Source organism: Pogona vitticeps, chromosome 4 (assembly GCF_051106095.1).
Source record: "Pogona vitticeps strain Pit_001003342236 chromosome 4, PviZW2.1, whole genome shotgun sequence".
Classification (NCBI taxonomy): Eukaryota; Metazoa; Chordata; class Lepidosauria; order Squamata; family Agamidae; genus Pogona; species Pogona vitticeps.
This window is the reverse complement of record NC_135786.1, coordinates 21,222,875-21,242,462: the sequence shown is the minus strand read 5'-3', so window position 1 is coordinate 21,242,462 and position 19,588 is coordinate 21,222,875. Positions and strand designations below refer to the sequence as shown.

General features: G+C 41.4%; 1 long non-coding RNA gene across 1 annotated transcript; it reads left to right on the top strand.

The window, feature by feature from the left end:
* The first annotated feature begins 7,075 nt into the window (after positions 1-7,075).
* On the top strand, positions 7,076-14,247 carry LOC110071829 (uncharacterized). Its single transcript, XR_002299282.3, has 3 exons — positions 7,076-10,773; positions 11,657-11,713; positions 12,956-14,247. It is a non-coding gene; the product is annotated as an uncharacterized LOC110071829 (long non-coding RNA).
* Positions 14,248-19,588: the final 5,341 nt, after the last annotated feature.

Sequence of the window (19,588 nt, the reverse complement as noted above, 5' to 3'; positions counted from 1 at the left end):
TCATTACTATGGGGTGGCTGGATGGTTATTATCATAATCATTGTTATATTTGTGAAAGTAATTGTTGTATTGCATGTTATTATATTAACGTGTGCCATCATTACTGGTAATGGAAAGAGTGAGACATTCATCTCTGGTTCCCTTTAACAGCCATATAGCCATGAGGATATTTTACCTTCAAAATACAAATATAAATATAAAAGATGCAACAAAGCAATACTTGTCAAGTGACTCAGGACTGATAAGAGAAAGACAGAAAACTTTTAAAATTCCAGTAAAAAAGGCCTCTTAAAATACCCTTTAAATTTAAAAGATACTAGGAAGCATTTATTTTTACACCAAAAAAATAACTCCGTCAAAATGCATTGTATTTTTAAAATGTAGCTCAATAACATCCTCATTGGTCCAAAGTAACTAAATACAGGTGACTACATTATGTGCAACTAGTTACTTCTAGATTAATAAAATAGCAGAACAAAGAAATGGAGGTGGGAGGGACTCAGCACTGAATTGGATTTAGGTTACAGTTCATATTGCAGTTTTAATTCAAACCTTCCATTAGCACATAGCATTTCCTGAATGCTGAGCATCCTAGGGAATCCAAAGAATTGATGCCTGCCTTTGTCAGCAGGCAGCTTTAGAGCCAACAACCAGAAGTAGAAGTGAAGGAAGCAAGAGGGGTACATATAGGAAGCTGCAGTTCTTCAAGTATTACAGGAGTACTAATCTTGTCCATTTCTATAAAGGGCCTGACTCTGAAGGAATAGCACATCTGATCTCTCAACAGGAATAAATAATATAATATACACGTGTATAAAATCTCTGAAGCAAAACAATCCTTCTCTGCTTCCATATGCTTGTGCCCTTGGGAGTGTTGATTTACACAAAAATGAGTGGAGCTGACCCTGAAAAATTCAGCTTCCCTGCCCTTGAACAGCCAGCCTCATCAAAAACAAATGGAAGAGAGGGCAAACTAGGGAAGGTCACGGGCAGAAGCAATGAAGGCGTAGGTTTTATTTTGGATGTAAAACCCCATTACACCAAGCTTAATGAGAACTGTGCTTTTTTAGCTGACATGGCTTCATGGGGCCACATGCCATTCAAAGCAGGCATCCAAAATTTTCTAGTAGGCTCTCGTTATGTCATCATCATATCTCAAGATCCCTTGACAATTCTGCCATCCCCGAACTGGAAGAAATTACAGGCTGGTGGTACAGGGACAGAGCAGAGGAATTCCAGTCTTTATAATGCGGAAACACATGACAAGAAGCAGAGCCACCAATGTCGGCATGGGGAGTCATGGACAAAGGAAAAAAAAAACACAATAGTGCTTGATCATACGAATGTGCTCCGTTGCAAAATGGACCAGATCAGTGGCATTTATAATTTTATTTTATTTTATTTTATTTTGCCGATGACAGAGAGAGCAAGGCCCTTGAGTAGGCTGGCCAACTAAATTGATCACACAAGTTTGCTCCAGCAGGATTGGGGTTAAAGCAGTAGCACAGGAAGTACTCTAGGAGTACTAACAGCTCAACCACCAATGCTCTCCTGGGTAGTCTTGAGCAGGGCTCCAAGTGAAATAATTGGGCTACAGATATTTCCTTGCAGCAGCTCAGGCAGCCCTTTATCATTAAGGAGGACTCTACATTTAATTTTGGCTAGCCATTACATTCTGGAACTTTCCTCTTTAAAAAAAAACCACACACACAAAAAAGGGACGTGGTGGCGCTGCGGGCTAAACCGCAAAAGCCTGTGCTGCAGGGTCAATAGACCAGCAGTCGTAAGATCGAATCCACGGGACGGAGTGAGCTCCAGTCGCTTTGTCCCAGCTCCTCGCCAACTTAGCAGTTTGAAAGCATGCAAATGCGAGTAGATAAATAGGTACCACCTCGGTGGGAAGGTAAAACAGTGTTCCCTAGTTACGCTGGCCACGTGACAACGGAAAACTGTCTTCGGACAGGCGCTGGCTCTATGGCTTGAAAAGCGGGATGAGCGCCGCCCCCTAAAGTCGGACATGACTGGACTGAAAATGTCAAGGGGAACCTTTACCTTTACCTTTACCTTTTAGCCATTACATTCTGGAACTTTCCTCTTTAAAAAAAACACAATTAATTCACATTTTTATATTACACCATCAGGATTGCGTGTGAATAAAGATAGATGGATGAATGTGTTTTTTCATGTTGGGTTTTTGATAGGATAGGTCACAACAGCATTGGAGAATATCTTTCTTCCCACCCTTTTTCCTTCCTTGTTGTTGTTGTTGGTGCACCACAGAGAAATTCTAGGAACTGCTTGTATTGTAGCTTGTTGGCAGTAGAAAGAAGAACCAAGTGTTTCCCAATTAAAACCAGTCTTTCTGTTTATATTAGGCATTTGGTGCATTTTGTCATTATTGCGAACAAAGTCCTTCAAGTATCTTTCTGGATGTTAGGAACTGGGACAGCCTGTCCATCTCTGAATTCTTTGCCAAGCATTGCTGCCACTTCAACGTTTAGAGTGATCTGGCACACGATTCCTTTCCTGGCACAAAACTCTACTCTTGGAACAAGGCTCCCAAGGCATACCCAAAGAAGTCCGTGACTGTCTGAAATGCAGGCACATTGAACTTTCTATTTAAGATCCACCACATTCCCAAAATTAATGGCATTGTGTGACATCACCCCCACCCCCAGTCATAGTCCCATTTTCCATATTCATTTTGGGTTTTTGTGATGCTGATCTGGAAACATAGAAATGAGCAAGATTAAGTTGGTGAAAGCCACCCCTAAAACAGTTCAGGTTGGTCGCAATCTGTATGGCAAATAATTTGAATCCACATTGGGTCCGGAGGCACTTGTACACCACTAATTAGTCGCAATGAACATGACTAGGAGAGTCAAAAGTGTGTTTTAATTTGAATTAACTTTAGGAGTGTGAAAAGGTGCCATGCCTGCATGTTGTAAAGCAAACTCACAACATTCCTTATCTGAATGCCCGAATAGGGCTTCTGAATTTGGAGCAGCAAAGGTTGTTAGCTAGACAACAAGTGGCTCTCTCAGTCAAACTTATGATAAACCAGCATTGCATTTAGAACCTGATACAGTAGTTGGTTCTTCCCAATGACGTAGAAACCTGCTGACTTTCAAGCCGGATCAGTCAGACTTAGAAATATAGCATGTGTTTTTCTCCCAATAACCAATCACAAAATAGTGGTGAAATCCTGTTGTACAGTTACATAAATGGTATAAATTTTGGAAGTGAATTGCCATAAATTAAGAAATCTTTGTAGGCATTGTCTGTTGCATGCTGAGTCCGGTGACTCAGTGTGCAACAGATAACGCCTACACAGATACCCTAATTGCAGTAATTGGCACCTAAAATTTGTGCCATTTGCCAAATGGCTCCACAGGATTTTGGCCTATGTATTCTAATTCACAAGTTACAGAGGTGAGAAAGGCTTCTGCTAGAATAGACTGCATTTTTAGCTCTCATGAAGATTCTGCTTACAGTCTTGGCCTTCTATGCCTTTAAATGTCCCATAATACCGAGGTAAAAGAGGAGTAGTACTCAGTAATCGCTTCCTGAAGGATACCCGAGGTGAGGCAGAGAATGGCGCTGTGAACACCATGGCAGAGTTGCCAACTGACCAGAAAAATGAAAAACCTGCTAAGCTTGCTCTAATGCATATCATGCTGATGTTAAAAGCACACCTGCATCTCAACCTTGTTTTTTTTTTAAATGTCATTAAGATAAGCATTATTATCTCTTCTTTAAATATTCCCAGATCATATATGTTGTTGGATTAAAGTTTTCTGATGAAGAGTAGTTGGGCGGGAAACTCCATCTATAAATATCACTATGACGTCTGACTGCCGTAATTGTTTCTTAATATGATTGCCTTAAGAATATGCAACACAACTTCACCTCTTGGTAAACAAACTTCAGTAATGCCAACAAGGTTCTTCAACGTTATCTTGTCAAAGTCAAATATAAAAGTCAGGCATTTGCAAGTGTTCAAAATTCAATTATTTGAATTCTTTTAAAAATGGTAATGCATTGTAATATTTTGAGATATTAGTGTATGCACATTTTTTCTTATAGTGTAGAAATTAATAACAGGTCAATTTGTTTTTGGCAGAAAATGGATTATAATAATAGAGTGGTGCCTTGCTAGACGATAATCCGTTCCACTGAAATCACTGTTTAGCGAAATCATCGTCTAGCAAAAAGCATTTCCCTATTGGAATGCATTGAAACCTGTTTAATGCGTTCCAATGGGGAAGAATCGTCGTTGTCTAGCGAAGATCGACCATAGGAAAGCTGCTTTGCGAACCGCCAATCAGCTGTTTAAATAGCTGTCTTGCGAAGCTTAGGTCCTGAAAACACCCGTTTTGCGAGCACGGAGGCAGCTGTCAAAATCGTTGTCTAGCAAAAATTGGTTTGCGAAACAGGGACCAAACATTGTCCAGCGAAATTCCCCCAGAGGAATCACTGTTTTGCAAATCGCTATAGCGATCGCAAAAAGTCAATGTCTAGTGAAAAAACTGCCATGCGGGGTAACTGTCTAGCGAGGCACCACTGTATTATAAAATCTTAATTTTACCTAATGAAATACTATTCAAAATATTTGTCGATACAATGATATTTTTTTTTCAGACAAAGAATGAAAGAACACTACATTATCATTCTATGAAAACCCAAGTGCTGGTGCAATGCATAAGCATTGTTCTTTCACATCAGTGCAATTGATCACTTTAACGTAACAGGCATCAACTGCATTATTGCTTGCTTGCTCAGTTTTATGCTTTTGCACTTATTTTTCAGCTCTCTGATGCAGAAAACCTTTAAAGACTAGATTCCTGTGTTTTCATTTCAGGACATGATTGATGCGCAAGCAGGACCCAAGAAAAAGTAAATGTCCTCTCCTTGCCTCTTCTCCAGGGACACAATACCAAAGCCTTGCAGACTATATATCCTGTGCTACCCATTGTTTTCACCTGGGCTAACCTTAGGCCACCTTCTCAAGCTTCTTTCCAAGACACTCAGGTTTCGAAAGCATGTCTTTGATGTTCTCGATTAAAACTGAATGAACATATCCATACTAAGCAAGGTACTCATTAAATTAGCAATCTGCCTGTGAATTTAGTAGATTTGGAGGACATGACACCTGAAGATTAATGTTGCTTTATCATTTGGGGCAAGATTTTGATGCCTATTACATCAAAGTGATGCCTTGCAAATGTCATCATGGGTAAAGCAATCAGATATAACTTTTTGTATCATTTTGCATCTTCTAAAAACACTATGCTCTCCAATAGAAGCAGTGTGTACAGCACTTGGTGAATAAATAATTTTCAGGTCCTTAGTCAGATGTTCTCACGCTTGACGTTTTCAGTGCTCCAGGGCACAAGATAGCCACCTTTGTTCATTTAACAGGGAGCCGTTCTCTATTTGGAGAGCCGTCAGAGGACTGCCTTCTTTTGGAAATTGATATCTATTCAGATAACTATTCAGTCCAAGTGTGTTTTAAAGATACAGAGGTATCAATGACACATGATTTATTTTTTGCTGAAAAAGGTGGAAGAAACTTTCCAGTGCTGCTTCTACACTTTCTGTCCTTTCTCTGTGCCCTCCTTCCCTCCTGGCTCTTCTCCCCTGGATCTGATATTAGTGGTGCTGTGATCTCTTCTGTTGCAGCTGTGGCTGTAATGGCACACACACGACATTGGATTGAACAATGAAATCCCTAAACAATAAACTTTGTGTATTCAATCAATAACTTTGCAGTAGGAAAGGAAAAGAAATTTCATTTCTAAGGCAAAAAGCTTCAACTCTGTTTACGCAAACTCAGTGTCTTCTCTAGTTTTCCTTCCTTTTTCTTCACTTGTATTCTTGTCATGTATTTTTTTTAACAATTTAAACCCCACAAATGCTGGATTTAATACTGGGGGTCCTGGGGGTGGGCAGGATGCTGCTCCACCCTGTGAATACCTTTGGGTTCTTTGCTCCACCCGGTGATCACCCTGGAAATGCAGAAGCACTCTAGAACAGGCCATTGAGGTTTATGAACACTTTGGAAAAAAACATACAAAAAATGTGACAGATGAGTTGCCGCAAGGTTTTCTCCTGATTCATTATTTTCAACATATTTATAAATGACTTTGATACAGAAATAGGAGTGTTTATCAAATTTAAAGATGGCACCAAACAGGGAAGCGGAGCTTATACGTTAGAAGACATAATTAGAATTCATGATGACCTTGTTTCTACTGAGTTTGCTGCCCAGATGCTCATTGTAGTTGGGGGAAACTCAACATCCTGTATCTCTTTCACCATAGTTCTTCTTTTTTAATTTTTTATTAACAATTTTCATAAGGACAACATTAACAATATTATCAACATATGCATATATTCTGTACACTTTCTCCCTCCCACCCCACACCCCCTGCAACAGAATCATATTCAAAATCTTATGAAGAAGCTTTCTTAGGAAAATTATATTCTAAGTATATTATAAAGACCAATACATCCTGTATTCTTCAGGAAGTCTCTTATTCTCTCTACTATTCACATCTCTCTCTCTCTCTCGCATTTATATTCCACCTTTCTCCAGTTAGAAGACCCAAGGCAGTCTTTTAACCTTGTTTTAAAAGCCCACACTATTAAAACAAGTAATAATAAATTCAAAGTGACAGACTTAAAAGCAATTAAAATAGTAATAATTAAAAATCATTAAGTATATAAAAATATGTATAACTTTAAAAAAAACAACTTTAAAAAGGAAAGACCAACATCCAGGGATTCAGTTATAATTATTAAAAAATAAACAATAAGAGGGTGCCAGTCTGCTAGAAAAGAATGCAAGTGCTTTATACCTTTAGCTATAGACAGTTTGATGGTTAATTTTCCCTGCAGTGCCATCTGCCATACTCCAGAACACTGGTTCTTAACCTTGGGTTACTCAGGAGTTTTGGACTGCAACTCCCAGAAGCCTTCACCACCAACTGTGCTGGCTGGGGTTTCTGGGAGTTGCAGTTCAAAAACATCCGAGTAACAAAGGTTAAGAACCACTGCTCCAGAACACCATGGTACTTTTTCTTAAAATCAGACTTGGGATGGCTAGCCCTTTATATAGAAAGCCATCTTCAAGAGGATTATTGTCCTCGGGCAGGTCTTCAAATGGAGGAACATCTTCCATAAAAAATATCCATCTTCTCTCTAGGTGTTGCAGTGATTGGTGTTTCTTTCAGATGCATAGTTTTTAGTCTAGCCATATGCACTCTCAGCTGACATAATGATCTGTGAATCCAGCTGCCTGGTCACTGGCACCAGCTAGAGTCTTAAGGAATAGATTTCCTTTTCCAGCTCTCTAGGAGAAGAGACAAACTTTTGGATGAACAGTGCTAGAGGAGTGATTTATTGTGTGATTCCACTTTCAAGGCTAGATACTTATCTCCACCCATTTCCAGCTGATGTTGGGAATCATTGGCTCAGCATTAAGATGTATCTGACTGTATTGCTCCAAATGGTATGTTGGACCCAGGTGCACTCACCCTCATACTGTCTGCCCAATGCCTTTCCCTTGCTCTTGGCTTTTTGGATGCTGATGTTGAATCCATCACACCAATTGGAGCAAGGCAGAGAAACAGAGAACCAGCATCACCTCTCATAAGCCTTCTTATTGCACAAGCTGTGACAGTAGTGCTATAATGCCTGGAGAAGAATCCCCTCCTCACTACCATTTCTCAGCCTAACCCCTGGATCACTGCAAAGATCCACCCCACGGTGTCACAAGACCCCCATCCCACCCTGCTCTCAGGTTTGTCTCTGAAAACTCAGAGGATCGGCTGCTGCTGATCTAGCAATCATAACTCATCTTAAGGGTTTAAATAAGTCAAATTTAGCAAAAGTAATTTTTAAAGTGAGAATTAAAAAGGCTAAGTTCTTTTACTTGGACTTCTTAAAAAAAGTACTCTCCTCCAGCAGCCTCTGTGAAGCTGCTGGCTATTATTTAGGCAGCTGATTTAAACCAGTAAATTGTTAGTGATTTAATTACTGCATTTTTACTCCCACAGGGAGACACGTGCAGGTTTTCTGTCTCAGATGCTTGAATAATTTGGCAAGCCTTGGATATTATGCACTTTGACTTGAAAAGGAGGACATGGTTTATTTTTTCTACCTCGGGGAGAACAAATGCTTGGGCCAGTCTTGGTGCAGCTTTAAGGAGAAGAAGCATATGTTTATTTCTGTGCAAACCACACAAATATTAGGAGCTCAACTCTTTTTAAAAAAAACCCAACATAACTCCAACCTGTAGATGTGCAACAAAACTGAGACAATAGTAGAGCAATCTAGGTAGGCCTAGGTCTCCAGGACAAGTGAATCATGCCAGTTCCTCTAAAGCTGAAGTGGGCAAATGTGGCTCTTGAGATGTTGCTGAGCTGCAGCCCCCAGCATCCCTTACCATTTGATTGTGCTGGCTAGGGCTGATGGGAGTTGTAGTCTACTTTGCCAATCCTTGTTCTAAGGGTTCCCATATATCCTTGGACTAAAATTCCCAGAAGCCTTCACCACTAGCTGTGCTGGCCAGGATTTCTGGGAGTTGTAGTCCAAAGATATCTGGGGACCCAAGGTTTGGAACCACTTTTCTATAGTGAAAAAATATATTTGAATCATCCACGTAGGAGGGGGCTGTTGTTTGTAGTATGACTTTGATTTAAGCAATTAACAGATGTTACGAGGCGTGAAGAGGGGGGTCATACCTTTGTGGCTTTCATTGTGTACACACACACACACACACACACACACACACACACACACACAGAGAGAGAGAGAGAGAGAGAGAGAGAGAGAGAGAGAGAGAGAGTCTTCTTGGCACAAATAAAGGCCTGTGTCCCTGCTCTCTCTCTCTCTCTCTCTCTCTCTCTCTCTCTCTCTCACTGTGTGTGGGAGTTGATGGCATCAGCTTTGTGAAATCCTAGCACATGTCAGAAACAGCTGGAGAAGTTTAAACAAGTCCTGGGTGAGGTGAGTTTCATGGGCTGGGCAGGAACTAAAAGGTGCAAAGCTACTGTGGCTAGTTGCCATCCCAAATGTATCAAACACGGCGTGTTCAGCCTCTCTGTGGCTCAGGTAGCCGGTTCTTCGTGTAGACATGAAAAGAGAAAAACAGTTGAATTTTTTACCTCTTGCCAAATGCATACCCCCTAATATTTTGCTGCTGAAACAAGGAGCAGGTATCGCCTGGGTCTCATATCTTTAGTGATAGGCCACTTGTTATTTGTTAAAGAAGTGCTAAAAATCAGAGATGGGAAAAGTTAGCTTTTTGAATTATCACTCCCAGAATACATCTCAGGGAGCATGACCTTTGAAACATAACAAATCCTGCCCCCATCCTTCCTGGAGTGCAGGAGGGTACTTTTTGAACATGTTTTAAAATTTAGGAGTGGGGGTTGGGGCTTTGTGACACAAAAACAACTGTGAACCACATGTTGCCTACCCTTGCACTATGTTACACTGGTACCCATTGATGCCTCTCACCTTGACCAATGAATTTTTCCCCTCTCCAGTGCAAGATAAGTTACAGAGATGCTATGTTCTGTCAGAGGCATTACGGCAACTTAAAACAGTAGCTTTTAGGATTAGATCTGGTCAGCATAAGATCAGATTAAAAGCAGAAAGCAGACTTATATCGTGTCTGCACAATCTGAATGCCAGATGAAGCCAGTGCTTATAACTTCTGATGACCAATCACAGAATAAGCCAAGCTAATTTGAAAGCTACATCAGATCAGAAAAGCTTGTGGGATTAAAGTGTGCTGCTTATATACCACCACATCGGGCTTAAAGAACTTTTTAGGCGGTTTACAATTTAATTTTGTGTGCTATACGTTGACATACCCCACCAGCAAACCGGATATTCAGTTTACTGACCTTGGAAGGAGGGAAGGCTAAGTCAGCCACAAAATGGCTACCTGAACCCAGGATTGAACTCAGGTTGTGAGTCTTCACTGCAGTACTGCAGTTTAATCCCTGCACCATAAGGATGATCAGAGAGCTTTTAACAGTTAAGGAATAGACTGTACAGTATAGTTTGGTCCCAAACCCTTACTGCAGGCTGCACAGTACTGTTTGGCAACTCACTGCTGCTTCCAGGAGCTCCTGTTGCTACGATCAGTGCCACAAAGGAAATCCAGCAGAGGAGGACATGAATTGAGAAGATGGAATCATAGCAGACATTTTGCCAATGGACCTTGAAAGTTTGGTTCCGCTACATAGACTTTAAAACCAAAGGTTCTTTGTGCAGCAGGCAAGAACATACTTGGGTGCAAGAAAAACCACAAAGTTGTCGTGTGTTTCTTCACCTGGATATGTTTACAGATTATGCAGAAAGATATTCAGTCTGAAACAGATGAGCATTTTGAAGTATAAATAATAGAAACTTTAATCTGTCCATACCTGGACATTTCCTACTTCTCTGACTCTGAAGAATAAAGGATGTCACTGATAACATCCCTATCAATTAATACCAACAAAATCAATATTGGTGGTGGTCATGGTAGAACAAAGTATTCCGGAAACGAGCATAGGTGACTGATTGGCTGGCTGGAATCCTGAACAAGAGTGCTTCTGTTGGGAACTAAGGATATACTGCAAAATTTTGATGTACTGTAGTTCCACTTATTCCTTCAAACAGAAGACTCAGATGGTTGAGAGGCTGAATCTGTCACTGAAACAGCGCCATGGAGAACCAAAAAGGAGGTGTTTGCAAATTGAGGTGAATTCTGAGGTATGCAGAAGTTCTAAATACTTTGAAAATAGGGGAATTGCCTCCTGAAAAGCACTTTGAACAGGATCAAGCATGTTCAGGGGCTGGAAGCCACGGAAAGTTGTTATCTGGGAGAGGCACAAGGAAAACCAGGTAAAGGAGAAGTGGGGCGAAATGACTCTATTTTCAAATGCCATTTATATTATCCCAGGAAAAGACATGGTTGACTAAGGCTGTAGATGGGTGAAAGTACTGTACCTTCCAACAGTTGTAGAATATCATTTGGCCCAATTCTGTACACAAGGTTAATTTGCTTATTTATTAATCAAATACAGTATACTTAAATTGATCAAAAACCAAAGGTCTCTGGGAGATAACAGGAAGACATAAAAAAAAAAGAAGGGCGGAAAAAGCGCAAGGATATTGAAAGAAACCTGATAAAAACAAGCTAAAATCACCAGCAGCACAGCATAAAACTGAGGGTAAAACCACCAAATTTATTACATGAGATTTAATCAAATATCAGTGAAAATGCCAAGCTGCAAATAAAGTTTCCTAGACAAGTAAAGAGGTCGTCAGTAAGTTGACTTCTGGAGCTCAGAAGAAAGAAACAGAATAAGAAGGGAAAGGAATCTGATCCATAAGGAACATATTTGGGTCTGGAGGAGAAAGAGTAGGAAGAGCTACTGACAGTTGCTTTCATGAAGCCAACATAGCCAAGGTGGGCATTTTCCAGATTGATGGGCTCCATCATCTGGTGTACTCCTTGAAGCAACAAGCAGCTGTTTTTCTTTTGGGGACACCAAGTACCTTGACTGTGTTATTACAGTAATGACGATGGTGAAATGACAATTAATAATTCACTGGAGAACACAACACCAGTAATCTCGGTTCATCTCTAAAGGTGCCAGGAAGGCTGAGGAGCTTCAGAAGGAGAGACAAGAGTGTTGACTAATTAAGTGTAAGTTCACATTTGCTATATTTTCTGTTGTTCTGTATGACAGGAAGTATGGGCAGAACATGGGAACTTCAAGCAAGATGGCTGTGGTCCTGCTTAACAGGGGACAGTCCTCTGTCTGCAGGGTGACCAGAGGGCAGTTGCCTCTTTGAAGGAGAGTTCTGCTTTAGGGGTTCTCCAGTCCAATTCTGCTTGAAGCATAAAGGCCAGAATCCTATAGGTCTTTATTATGAATGGGAAGGAAATAATAGAAGCCAATTCAGATAATTATTGTGGAACCAGGAATGTACTGAGTGCAAGGCAGGTGCACAAACAGGTGTGTGCTGGGTGCTTGGCCAGGCATGCAACTGCACCTTATGCATTAGCTACAGCAGTTTTCTGAGTTTTCCCATGTGTGTGTGATATAAAACAATGAACTTCAGGCAAGACAGAAAAGGAGACTTGATAATCTCTATCCTGTAGGCAAACCAAGCAGGCACATAAGTCATAGACTCCCCACTATGATAAGCAGTTTATTTCAAAACATGCTGGATAGCTCAGGTGTTTATATATCTCGCTACAGAGCCAGAGGTTGGGAATTCAATTCTCCACTGTGCCTCCTAGGAGAAGAGATAACATGTGTAAGTCTTGGGCAAGTTGCACAGTTCCAGGGAGCCCCCAGAAGAAGGGAATGGTAAACTACTTCTACCTGGAAAACCCTGAAAAAGGGTGACCATAAGTCAGAATTGACTTGATGGCATATGATCATTATTTAATTATTTCTAAATTTGCATTTGTACCAGAGATGGTGTTATTTGTATTCATAAGCAAATACCAATATCTCCATCCCAGGTGCACCTAATGCGGGTCTGGCCCTTGGAACTGGCCCGTCCACTCACGCGCTGCCAACCTCGCGCTCTTCTCGCCAGTTGCGGAAGTAACTCCGCCATCGTCCTGCTCTTCTGGACACTCAGCAGGCATGTGGGGAGACCTGTCCTCCCGTCCCCTGCCTGGAGTGGCCAGCTGAGCCAGGAGACGGTAGAGCTACTTCCGGGATTGGCAGGAAGAGCGGGAGGCTGGCGGCAGGGCATCATGTGAGTGGACGGGTTGGTTCTGTAGGGCGGGCCCACATTAGGTGCACCTGGGATAGGGATATTTGTATTCCTTTATGAATACAAATATCACCATCTCAAATTTGTACATATAAATTTGCAATTGTGTATGTTATCCACGTGGTCTCTCTTTTTCTTCTTTTTTTTCTTTCAGGTGAGAATGTCTCCATTTTCAGTGATATGTGGTTACACTGGTGCTAAGGGTCAGACAGGGCCTGACATGGGAGATCTTTAATCAGCATGACTGCTAATGAAGCTCAAAGAACTGAAAGAAAGGGTGTTTAAAATGTTCCTTTTCACCCCACCATCTCCTGAGTGAAATTACTCTTCCAGATACAGCTATGTCTTCTACTGTAGAATGAATGGTAGCTGATTGCGAAGATGGTGTCTTTTCCTCCTGTCCGATACTACTTACCCCAGGCCAGAAATAAACAGAAATGTGTTGCAGAGAGGTGACTAAAAGCACTCTTTTTAGCAGCTGAAATCCTGTTGCTTAGCCCAGTAATGCATAAATAGGTTGGTCCATTTCAATCAACGCAATTTACAGAGGAGTTGACTCACGAAATCCCCACTGATTCAATGGGCCTCTTCTAGCTTGTTACATTAAGCAATAAGATTTCACCCAGTTGTGAAATGACACTTGGAACAAATCCCATAACTTCTGAAAACCAATCACAAATCACAAAAAAGCAAGCTAATTTGCACACTCTTGGGGGTGAGAGAAGCTCAGGCTGTGACACTCAGATGCTCACAAATACTTTTCCAATCCTGGGTTATCTCTAATATACTAACCCTAGTTTCAAGACAACCAAAGGGAACAGCTAAATAGTTATTGATTTTCAAACAGATTATGTTAATTTAATCATTTGATTTATATCCCTTATTATTCCTGAAACTAAGATTCAGGCCAGTTTACCACGAGATTATCACTGCACAAGAGTGATGTTATTTTGCAGTAAAGGAAACCAATTTGTAAAGCAATTCTAAAAATGAGGTCAGCCCAAACAAAAAAAACTATAACTTTGAAGCTGGACTCCATCAGATCTGGTATAGATGTAACATATGGCTCTTGCTCTGTGTCAAATTTGGGGCAGGTTGTCAAGTTATTAAAAAAAAAAAGTAAAACAGGTTTTATTTCCCCCCCCCCATGCAGAAACAAGCAACCTTAAATATCCTTAGATTTAAAGCAGATCAAGTAAAACTTGCTTACCTTGAAAGAGAACGGTTGGCCCTACCCACATTTTTATCTGGAAGGAATCCAGGCTGCAGGAGCTAAAATATTGGTCCACAAAAAGGCCTTTCAAAAGGGCAAAATGGTGACGATAAACTGAGTATTCATGGAAAATGCTTAAGAACAAGAACATTCCAAGGTAGACACATTGCTTCAGGTTTGTGGATGAGAAGGGGACATGTTTAGAGGAGAATGAAAATTCCTCAAAATGTAAACAACATTTTTGAAGAGTTAAAAAAAAGGCTTGCTTTCAAGATAGCAATGCAGTGACACTCCTCCAGAAAGGGACATTCTGCCATGTACCTCCAGGAATTAGCATACAATTCTTTAAGGTATATTCATAATATTTTTGCATTACAAAAGTGCAGACCAATTGTGGTGCTGCCTTGAGTACTTTCAGTAAATATTCTCTCAGGATTTCTAAGACTAGGCTCTTGATAGAAGTCTTCAAAAGGGAATTCAGCTCCTGATGTGGGTCAGACATGACCATGTCAGTAAGATCCAATTAGCTGACTCTCAGGAAGGGAACTTTTTAACTCCTTCTTGGTCAAACAGGCATTTGTGCTATATAGGGATTCTGTGTCTGGTTTTAAAAAGATGTTGCAAACGATGTTTAGAAGAATGGAGAACAAACATTTAGAAGCACACTCACTTAAGCTGTGAAATTATTGTGTTTTGATTTGTGGCTGATCTTACTTGCTGTTCACAGAGCTTTAGTGGTTATATCTGGTCATAGTTTCAACAATTCCACCTGTCCTCTTTGTCTGGTAATTTTTTTTAAAAAAAAAGCTCCTAAGATACTGTATATCTATATTTAAACTTCCATTTTAAAAAGCCAGGAAGTCCAAATCTTTAAAAAAAAACCTCCAGTTTATGAATGTGGGATATTGTAGTTCTGTGTCCTCAACTCAAAATGCCAGGAAATGGCACAATATTGTGCTCACATTGCTTGAAGGAAAAAGGATACTAAGGTTGACATAGCAAATGGCAGCCTGAAACATGTCAACACCAATGACCACAGTCAAGATCGTCTGTAGGATACCCTCTTTTGCTCACTACCATTCACACTTGTTGAAAAACAGCCCTGACATTTGCTTTGTGTTTGGGTAAGAAGTCGTTAACTAATGAAAAATAAAGTCAGCTCATTATCTATCTATCTATCTATCTATCTATCTATCTATCTATCTATCTATCTATCTATCTATCTATCTATCTATCTATCTATCTATCTATCTATCTATCTATCTATCTATCTATCTATCTATCTATCTATCTATCTGACTTCTACCCCACCCATCTAGACCAAAGGTCTACTCTGGGCGACATTACAAATTTTTAAAAACAGTGAAACCAATGAACATATACTATGAATGAATCCAAGATGGCAAAAATGTCAAAATTTAAGATACGGCAGGAGGGAAAGCCTGCCCATATAGCCAGGTCTTACCTTTAGTCCTGAAAACACCCAGAGAGGGAGCCAGGCAGATCTGCATGGGCAAGTTGCTCCAGAGGCAAAGGGCCACTGCCCAAAAAGCCCGGTTCCTCGTTCTTTCCTTCCAGACCTCCCTCGGCATTACAAAGGGACACCTTGCTTGGTGTCTCTCTGTAAATGGTAATATCAGGTCATTTCCTGATATTTTGAATTGTGGATATAGAAGCACAATATCTCACTTTCATAAAACAGAGTTTTTAAAGAATCAAAATATTATACATTATCAGAATATGTTGTAAATATCAATAACTAAACATTTTAACATTTGAAAAAAGATAGTTGTATCTGTACTGTTAGCACAAGACAGCTACAAATCGTAAACTTACTCTGCTTCACAGACCACTGGGCTTCTGTGGTGTAGTCCATGCACCTGGGTTCAAACCCCATAAAGCCCAATGAGGTGAGCATGGACAAGATACACTATCTTTGCCTGACCAACCTCACAGGTTGGCTGTGATGCCAAAGGAAGAGAAGGCAGGGTGTAGGTCAGTGGTCAGGGAACAGGGGTAAATTATCCCAAATGGGGTAAAAGTGTAAATCCTGGGGGTAATGAGCAGTGTTGTACCCCTCCCTCCCATCCCCACGCTCTGCAGCCAAACCTCAAATTGTAAGCCACCTCTCCCTGTTACTTCCTTGGTTGCAGCAGGGCACTTGTAAGTCCTCCGTTCTTTCAGAGATCGGAGATAAACCTGCTTGATTGGTTACAGCTGTGGATTAGCACCGGGCAATCAATCAATCCGGGGCTTCTGAATGACTGCTTCCTCCGGAGATGACTGCAAGCAAGCAGGAGGAGGGAAAGGATCAAGTTAACAAGGGAACGAGGGAAGAAAGGTGTGAGAGACCGAGGCTTCATCAACCTTATTTAAATGTATGGAGAAAATGGAGGGAGAAAATGGAGGGAGGGTGAATGGATGTGTGTGTGTGTGTGTGTGTGTGTGTGTGTGTGTGTGTGTGTGTGTGTGTGTGTGTGTGTGTGTGTGTGTGTGTGTGTGTGTGTGTGTGTGTGTGTGTGTGTGTGTGTGTGTGTGTGTGTGTGAGAGAGAGAGAGAGAGAGAGAGAGAGAGAGAGTGACTCAAAACTATGAAAAAGAATCAGATAATCAGGGATGTTGGCAAGTCTTCGGCTCTAAATACTGAGTCCAAGTCTTTGAGTCTGAGTCCTGAGTCCCAAGCCTTGAGTCCCAAATTATTTGGCCTGGGGATGGGGGTTGGGCAAATGACCTGAGACTTTTAGGACTCAGATACAAAAACTCAGACTGTGCATGTGCCACCCAGCTAATAGGCCAGTGCTTCCACAGAGACAGTGGGCCTGGAGGGGAAATTGGGTGGGCAAATGCACGAAGACAGTGGGCCAGCTTCCCTTCCTGGAGCCGGCCCCTGCCTCTGCGCACGTGCCAGTGTGTTAGCTGGGCACCGTGTTTGTATGTGTGTGAGCAGAAACAACAGCTGGCTCCTGGAAGGGAAGCTGAGGTTCTACCTCTGAGGATGGCAGCTCAGGGGTGGCAGGAGCAGGTAGGGAGACCCATCCCTAACAGGGACTCAAAATGTGACTTGGAAAAATGAATTGCAAGATGAGTTTGAATCTTAAAAAAAGAAGAAGAAGACGTGAGTTGAGTCCGAGTCAAGTTGCTGGGGCAATTTAAATCAGACTTAACAGTGAGTTGCGACTTGCGAGTTTCCCCTCCCCCCCATCCTATTACAGCAGCTCCACTGGTTGCCAGTACATTTCCAGGCACAATTCAATGTGCTGGTTCTAACTTGTATAGCCGTAAACCAATGGTTCCCAACCTTGGTTAACCCAGGTGTTCTTGGATTGCAACTCTCAGAAACTTCACTCACCACAGCTGGTGGTGAGGGTTTCTGGGAATCACAGTCTAAGTACACCTGGGTTACCCAAGGTTGGGAACCACTGCCCTAAATGGCTTGTTGTTGTTTAGTCATTAAGTCATGTCTGACTCTTCGTGACCCCATGGACCAGAGCACGCCAGGCCCTCCTGTCTTCCACTGCCTCCCGGAGCTGCGTCAAATTCATTCTGGTAGCTTCAATGACACTGTCCAAGTATCTCGTCCTCTGTCATCCCCTTCTTTTCCTGCCTTCACACTTTCCCAACATCAGGGTCTTTTCCAGCGAGCCTTCTCTTCTCATGAGATGGCCAAAGTATTGGAGCCTCAGCTTCAGGATCTGTCCTTCCAGTGAGCTTGGGGCCAAGCTATCTCAAAGATGAGCCTGCTTGGGTGCTAAGATCATTAGGAGAGACCTTTTTCAGCTCCACTACCTTCACAGTTGTATTTGGTAGGGACACAGGAGAGGGCCTTCTCTGTCACTGCTCTCAAACTTCAAAACTCCCTCCCAAGCCGTCCAGGCTGGCCCCATCTTTGCTGTCCTTCTGCAAGCAGGCAAAGACCTTTCTCTTCAGGGATCCTTACCCTGTGTTATTTTGTTACCTTTGTAGGATTTTTAAACGGATTGTTGTGCCTTACTGCTCTGAATGTGTATTTGGTATCGCTTATGTTTACTATTTCTTAGAGTCATATTTGTTTGATGTTTGCTTTTAGGTTTTAATATTGTCTTTTAATGATGTAAGCCACCTTTAGGTAAAGGTAAAGGTAAAGGTTCCCCTTGACAATTTTTGTCCAGTCGTGTTCGACTCTAGGGGGTGGTGCTCATCACCGTTTCCAAGCCATAGAGCCAGCGTTTGTCCGAAGACAATCTTCCGTAGTCACATGGCCAGTGCGACTTAGACACGGAACGCTGTTACCTTCCCACCCAAGAGGTCCCTATTTATCTACTTGCATTTGCATGCTTTCGAACTGCTAGGTTGGCAGGAGCTGGGACAAGCAACGGGCGCTCACTCCATCGCATGGATTCTATCTTATGACTGCTTGGTCTTCTGACCCTGCAGCACAAAGGCTTCTGCAGTTTAGCCCTCAGTGCCACCACGTCCCTTTACAAGCCACCTTTACATACTCGTTATTTTAAACTTTCAATATTGTCTTTTAATGAAGTAAGCTGCCATGGGTCCTTTTTAAGGAGAAAGTTGGGGTGAAATATTTTAAATAGATAAAGCATCTTTGAAATATCACTCTCTTGGTTCCAGTTTGTCAGCAGTGGCATTTAACACCCAGACAAAGCTTCAGGGTTTGGTTGGTGTCCAAACAGCTTGATCCCAATGGCATAGAGCTTAGTTCAGGAACTAAACCCTAAAGGACTCTCACAAACCGAATTGTTGTTATTATAATTAAAAACAAAGCACTCATAAAACATCATAAAGCAGAGGTGCTTTGAAAACTTGACAAGACACGTTCCCTGCCCCGAAGAACATAGCAGGTGAATAACCTCAACAATGAAATGCAAGATGAGATAGCAGGCTACAAACGGAAGTTTAAAAAAACACCATGGCACTCCTATAGAGCTATTTCCTCTGGGTTTAGCATCCTTAGCTGCTATTCACAAAGCAGGTGTAATGAGATTCTGGTCACTGTGTGCGTTGGAACACAAACACAGTTTGACAGAGAAGGTGTAGATTGAAAGTTTAGGATGTTCCAGACTTTTGCACTGGGCTTTATTGATTTAGGGCTCAGAAGAACATAGCACCTGAATATGTAAATGACAATTTAGAAGGAACATCTATAATACGAATAAAAAAGCAAGCTCTCTCCTCATATTGAAGAAAATGGTTCCCAGGTACCCTTTCTTCCTGTTCAATCTGCTGTACCTCTCTACCGCATGGTGCTCTCCAAGTGATGGAAGGCAATGAAATGCAATGAGTGTCCGTGCAGGCTCTCTGCAAATTTCTAGATTCTGCAATTTTCTAAATTGGAAGGGATTGGGTTTACACCGATTCCAGTTCTGACTTTTTTTTTTTACATCAGTGTAAAGTCATGTGGTATATAAATCAGTAGGCATGTTCATTTGACTAAAATTACTTCAATGTCATTGTAGAAAGGGCTTTGATACATAGCAGAAAACTTTACATGAGAAGGTACAGCTAAGTGTCTCATCAAGGGGAATAAACAAGCAGCTCAGATACAACTCTTGGTGATTTCATTTCCCAAACATAGGCT